The sequence below is a fragment of the Corvus brachyrhynchos genome, unplaced genomic scaffold (genome assembly GCF_000691975.1).
Source record: "Corvus brachyrhynchos isolate BGI_N302 unplaced genomic scaffold, ASM69197v1 scaffold115, whole genome shotgun sequence".
Lineage (NCBI taxonomy): Eukaryota > Metazoa > Chordata > Aves > Passeriformes > Corvidae > Corvus > Corvus brachyrhynchos.
This window is the reverse complement of record NW_008239553.1, coordinates 15,042,790-15,048,789: the sequence shown is the minus strand read 5'-3', so window position 1 is coordinate 15,048,789 and position 6,000 is coordinate 15,042,790.

Below are 6,000 nucleotides of genomic sequence, written 5' to 3'. Positions count from 1 at the left end.
AAAGAAGAGAATCTTCCTTCAAACCCATTCCAGCAACTCATCGAGCCCATGGTTCTGGAGCATCAGAAGGAAGCAGAACCAGGCTAAGAAAGTGTGGCTACAGGTGATAGTGGCTGCCAAGGGCTGCCTCTCTTCTGCTGTTATTGGTACAAGAATGAGCTCACCGTTATTTAAAAGGAAAAAAATAGTCTTTGTGTGGGCTGCAAAAGGTAAATTTACCAGCCATGTGTGTGAATGAAGGGAAAGATTAAGCTCTCTATGACTCCATTTTTCTCTCATGTGCTCTTTTGTTCTCAGTTAGTCTGTCTGTGTATGGCTAGACCTGAAGGCTCTTTGTTCCACTTGTCCAGGAGGAAGGGCGGTAGACTGAGTAATTTAATTGATTCCTTTTCAGCTGAAGAGAAGTGATATTTCATCATATATTTGCAGCTAATTAGAAAAAATCCTGGTTTTTTTTCAAAGCTTTTTACAAAATTTTTTACACATCACAGTACTTTGTTGAACTTCTACTTTGTCCCTGAAGAATATCATCAGGATACGTTGGTCAGTCTCTATAGGCCTTACGGTTATGATGGGTGAATGGTGAACATACCTTGAGGAGGGAGCAAAACTGTTCTCAGACCCTTTGAAGGAGAATACTTAACACTCCTCTGCTGATACCATGAGACTTAGAGGAAGGGAATGTAAAACCCGCTCCTCAGTTCCTTAGATTTAATAGATACCTTGAAATAAATGCTGTTAGAAACACAATCAGGAAAATTGATGCAATAAAGAAAATTTTAAGTAAGCAGAGAGCAAGTGGACATTGGTGGTCCATTGTAGCTAGATGCAAAATGAATAGAGGGCAATGTCAATTACTTAGACCTAAAATTATGTAAATTTTCCTGAACTCCTAAGATCCTTTCCTTTCCCCAGTTTTATATCTCCTTACCTTTTCAACTTTAAAGCAATGTGTATTGTTTCCTGTTTTAAGGACCACTCAGAATAGCAATTTTGTCAAGTATTACTGTCACTTTTCTGGATTAGAAGCCCTATCTATAGCTGGCTTCAGTTTTAATCAGGGAGAGTAGCTGTAGCAGTACTGAACAAAATGTAATGGTTAATATATACCACTGTCAATGTTCAGTAGCATATAATAATAGAATCATGAGTGTCAGAACATTATGAGTGAGAGCATCTCTCTTAGGGGTCCTAGTACCTGAGCCCTTGAATTTAAAAACATTACAAAACCAGACTGTTAACTTCCTTTCCCTTTGAAGGGAATCTGTCTTCAGAACAAATTCTGTAATCTCAAATTAAAGGAAGTGCCTCCTTTCAACGAAGACCTCTTCCACACCTCAAATGATGTTTTATGATATAATCTATCAGAAAGAATGACCAGTAACTATGTTCATTTGCTCTCAGCTCAGAATGCAGTCTGTGGTCAATCTGAGTAACTTTAGGTTTTGGATTCTGTTCCATGGCCAAGCCCCTAAAATGGCTCGTAGCTGTTAGTCAACTCAGTGTTTCATGGTTAAGGTCACAAAAGAAAGCTGTGGAAGAGCAAAATGCTGATTTTAAATGTAAGAAGCTGATGATAGATCTTAACTAAGTCAGACTTCCTTTAAATATTTCATCATAATCCAATAAGCATGTCTTAATCATTCTGTTGACTTATGCTTCCATCTTTCCTTGATTACATCACTTTTTCACATTGCAGTTGTATTGCTACTGTTTGAAAGTACCATCCTTTTTAAATGTGTAATCGCAGTGATTGCACAATTAGCTGTAGTCATTACTATAGCAACAAGAATAAAAATGTTCCCTAGTCCATCCCATGTAAAAAGGTCTTAGCTTCTCTCACTGCATTTTATTCTTATGGTAAATGAATGTGAATGACACAATGGAAATTGTGTGCCTTGGTTTGGTTGAAGTCTGCTCACATTGGTGAGGCAGGGGGAACTGAATTATACTGGAACACTTGTTTTAAAAGGGGAAATAAAATTTCTGACTTGCTCAGGAGTACTCAAATAAATATATGTACCTGCTCTCCAGCTTCCATCACACCCTCTTGGCAGGGTATCTCACCAGCAGGACAGGGAGCAGTGCTTGTGAAGAAGCAAGGAAGTTCTAACATGAGACACATGCTCAAACGGCATATTCTAGTGCTAGAACTTGAATCATTGCCTTCCTTGAGCCCCAAGCAAGGCCTTGTCTATGCTGATATTTTTGGTTAGATCTTGCCTCATTATGACATCTGAGATCACTAAGATAAATATTCTCCGTCATGAACATAGCTTCATCCCTGTTTTCATCTCTGTTTCCTCCTTCTTCCTTTAAGTACAGCAGCGGAGCTTTCTGCTGCCACCAGCTCTACTCTCTGAAGGAAAATTTGGAAATCTGGTACCATCCATCCATGAGCATTATTCTAGTTCATTATTTTATTATGAATAAGACTGTATTTGTCTTTCTTCCTTTAAGCCTCAGTTCCTAATTTTGCATTGTTTTATGAGGTTTCATTTTGTTGTTGGGTTTTTAATTAATTAATTTCTTAATACAGAGGATACCTCTAAAACATGACTGAAGAAGGTGCATGGTTCTGTTAACATCAAAACTAAAGTAGTATGATTTCTATCACATGAATTTCATGTTATCAGGCTACAGCCTGGCACCTACAACTGTCCCCCTGTTTTCACAACATTTGTATTACATTACCTTTGAGACCAAGACTTTTGAATTACGTTATCTGTGAGACCAATACTTTGTGTCCAACTTGCTACAGTTTGCCAACGCATTCAAAAGCTGCTACCAGGACATGTGTGCACCTACCCATACACACCCACCGTGATTGCACGAGTTTCATTTCCTTAGCAAACCAGACTGAAAACAAGATACAAAACCAGAGAACTCAAAACTGTTTCTCCTAATCCAATACAATATCCACATTCTAGCAAGTGGAAAAAAAAAAAATGGAGTATTTCCTTTCCCCTGTAAGTCCTACATGTAGAAACAGCTTCGTTCACTGCTTATCGGGCTTAAATGCAGGAAATCCTTCGTTTGCTATTTGTGAGTTGGGTAATTTTGGTCAAATTCTCTTCTCCCTCAACTCATTTCCCCTTTTGCCTGTTTAGAAACAGTATGGTCAAGGAGGAACAAGCACTTTGTCCATGTCTTGACAGTGCTTAGCATGCTGATGCCCGTGAAACACTCCAAAAACCAATTAATACAGCAACATTCCTTTTGTTCATTATTGTATAATTAATCAAAACAGAAACAACATCTGAGGACTTCAGTCACCAAAACACCAAAAACCAGAGCTGTTCACAGTTAGCTTTTTGAAATATTCCTACAGATTAGAGGGGATTTGTTTATTGACTGGCCAAATTTAAACTGGTACCACTTTTTCTGGATCATTTAAAGGAAAAAAAATTAAATAAGCTTCTTCTTATGAAGAATTAATCTAAATTACTAGTTTCTTCTGCTCTTAAGCACCCTTCCTAAGGATTCTTTTCTTAAGCAATCATTTATTTGACTATTTAAAAATTGCAAGGATCCTTGGAAGGAAGTACTTTTTTTTTTTTTTTCTAATTTGAGATAAAAACTGCATTTAGAAATTCTGTCTGGTTGCTGGTGGTGCAAGGGCTGGTAACTGAAGTAGAATTTTTTAAGTTCAGAAGAACTATATAAGCCTATCTTACTCAGTACCTTACTATAAGCAGATCAAGGGATGGGTTCTATGATAAAGTAGTGAGGGTACCCCACGCCCTACACCCAGTTATGTCAGAAAAAGGGACAGGTTTTCATTCACACTGCTTCTCTGACATGCTGTTTACTTCTGCTTTTCCTTCAGCACAGACTAAAACTATGGATTTGTGCCTTAGGTTTAACATCCATAAATAAGGGTTCTGAACTATTAAGAAACCGTTCTTGGTTTCACCATAATTGATGTAGTCTCATTTTGCATGAAAAATGTGCACTGTGCTTTGGACTAATACAGCAGTGATCCCACAAAGCTGTGCAAGTTATGAGGGACAGTCAGTGAAACTTTATCTTAGTTTGGATTAGATGTCCATCATTTTCAGTTCATGTTAAACCAGCAACAAGTTTTATATTGACAGAGCCACCTTCTTCCTCCAATTACTTTAAGGTCTCTTTCTTCCATACAGGGTTTACAAAGGTCTATTTCTCTTTCATGCACTATTTTAGGAACTTCCAATGTTCAAAAACTTCTGATAATTTTTCCTATCTGATTGATAGCTAATCAAAATTTGTTTCTGATTCATAATCGGAATTAAGGAAAAAAGCTTTGACTGCGAGATACGACTAGCATACACCACATGAATTAACAGCCAATTACTAAACAATTCTTCTAAGCCAGCATTAACTGATGCTGCATGCAAATCAGCACGAAAGAGAGTAGCAACAAATACGGTTAAACTGAGGATTAAGGCCTGGAATAATGAGAAGCAAATATGTTGTATGTGCTAGGAATGTGAGAACTGGCATTCTAGACTGCATCAATGCTCTTTCCTTTCAACCTCAAATCTTGTATTTTCATCATAAGTACTTGAAGGTTTTATTATAGGCTATTTTGTACTTAGACTGCTGCTTAGGAAAGAATCCTAAGAAGCTGGAGTCCAACCTTGTGATGAATGCAACAGTACTATCATGAAACTTTTGATCTCCTAAATGGAAAAATAATCACTTTGGGGCTTAATTCTATTTCCACTTTTTTTTTCTTTTCAAGTGTTTTGTGACCTTTGAAGCAGCACATTGTGCGAATTTTGTGCACTAACTACAGAAGAGTTTGTTCTTAAAAAATGGATAATGCCTCTATACCAAAGAGCTGAAGTACCAGGCAACTGGTGTCAGGAAAGGCATATAAAATACCCCACACAGATGTTTTCTGTCACTTAGATACATGACACTTGTACCCACAAATCTGAACATGAAGCAGAGAAGACTCTTTCTCAGGTCTTGGGCAGGATAGGAGAGATATGATGTATGTTTTTAGGACAAATCCTTACACCTGAGATAAGTGAAGCTGATGTGTCAAAATCTTCAGATGATAAATATGGGAAAGAACCTGAAAACACAGAAAGTATTACTTAACATTCTTTTGAAAAAAAAAAGCACAGATATTTATCCTTTCTTATCAGCAAGTTTATGAACAAGTGTAATTTACCAAGCTTTGCACATTTATAAAATCTAGCTCATAGCTTACTGATTCTGCCATTTATTAAACATTCATCATTAGACTTACTTTGTAACTAAAAATGACTCCTCCACTTGTATGTAGAATTTCAATAACATCGTGGTTGCTAGGGTACATGTGATCACTCTGACATATAAAGTATCTGTTAGAAATGGATTTTTTAAGTATATAATGATCAAATCTGTAGAATTTTTATTCAAGAAGTATTTCTGGCAGTAGTTAATTATGCAAAACAGCATGACATTTTATGCCTTTAAATAAATATTTAGTAGTGTTGCACACGATGTCGAACAGACACATGACTTTTTTTTTCCATTTCAGTAAACAACTTTTTATTTCTTCCATATACATGTGAAACAGTAGTTTCCTGGGTGATTTTCCTTGGCTTGTATTTTTCCCCCACTGTCCAACTCTGTCAACATTGTTGCTTGTCTCTAATTGGTTTTTATATTTGTTTCAAGCTCCTCCTAGCTTTTTCTGAGGACCAGTGAAAAAAATCACCGCAATATGCATATGGGTTTTGATACGTGCTTCTATGTCTTCATCTCAGAGCTACGGGCTTGTTTATGCACATGGCACTGAGTTTGTTCCTGCATTAACTGCTTCCTGGCAGAGACTGGGGAGATTTCCTGGTGCTGTCACTCCTCCGTTAGTCCAGCCTTCTCCAGAATTTATGCTCATGACAACATCTGAGCTGTGGGACCAGAGCTATCTTGGCCACACTACTATTTAATTTTAATTTGTGTCCTGAAAAACCTGTGGTAAAAGAACACCAAATCTGCAAAGTTATGGGGTTGGTATATGAG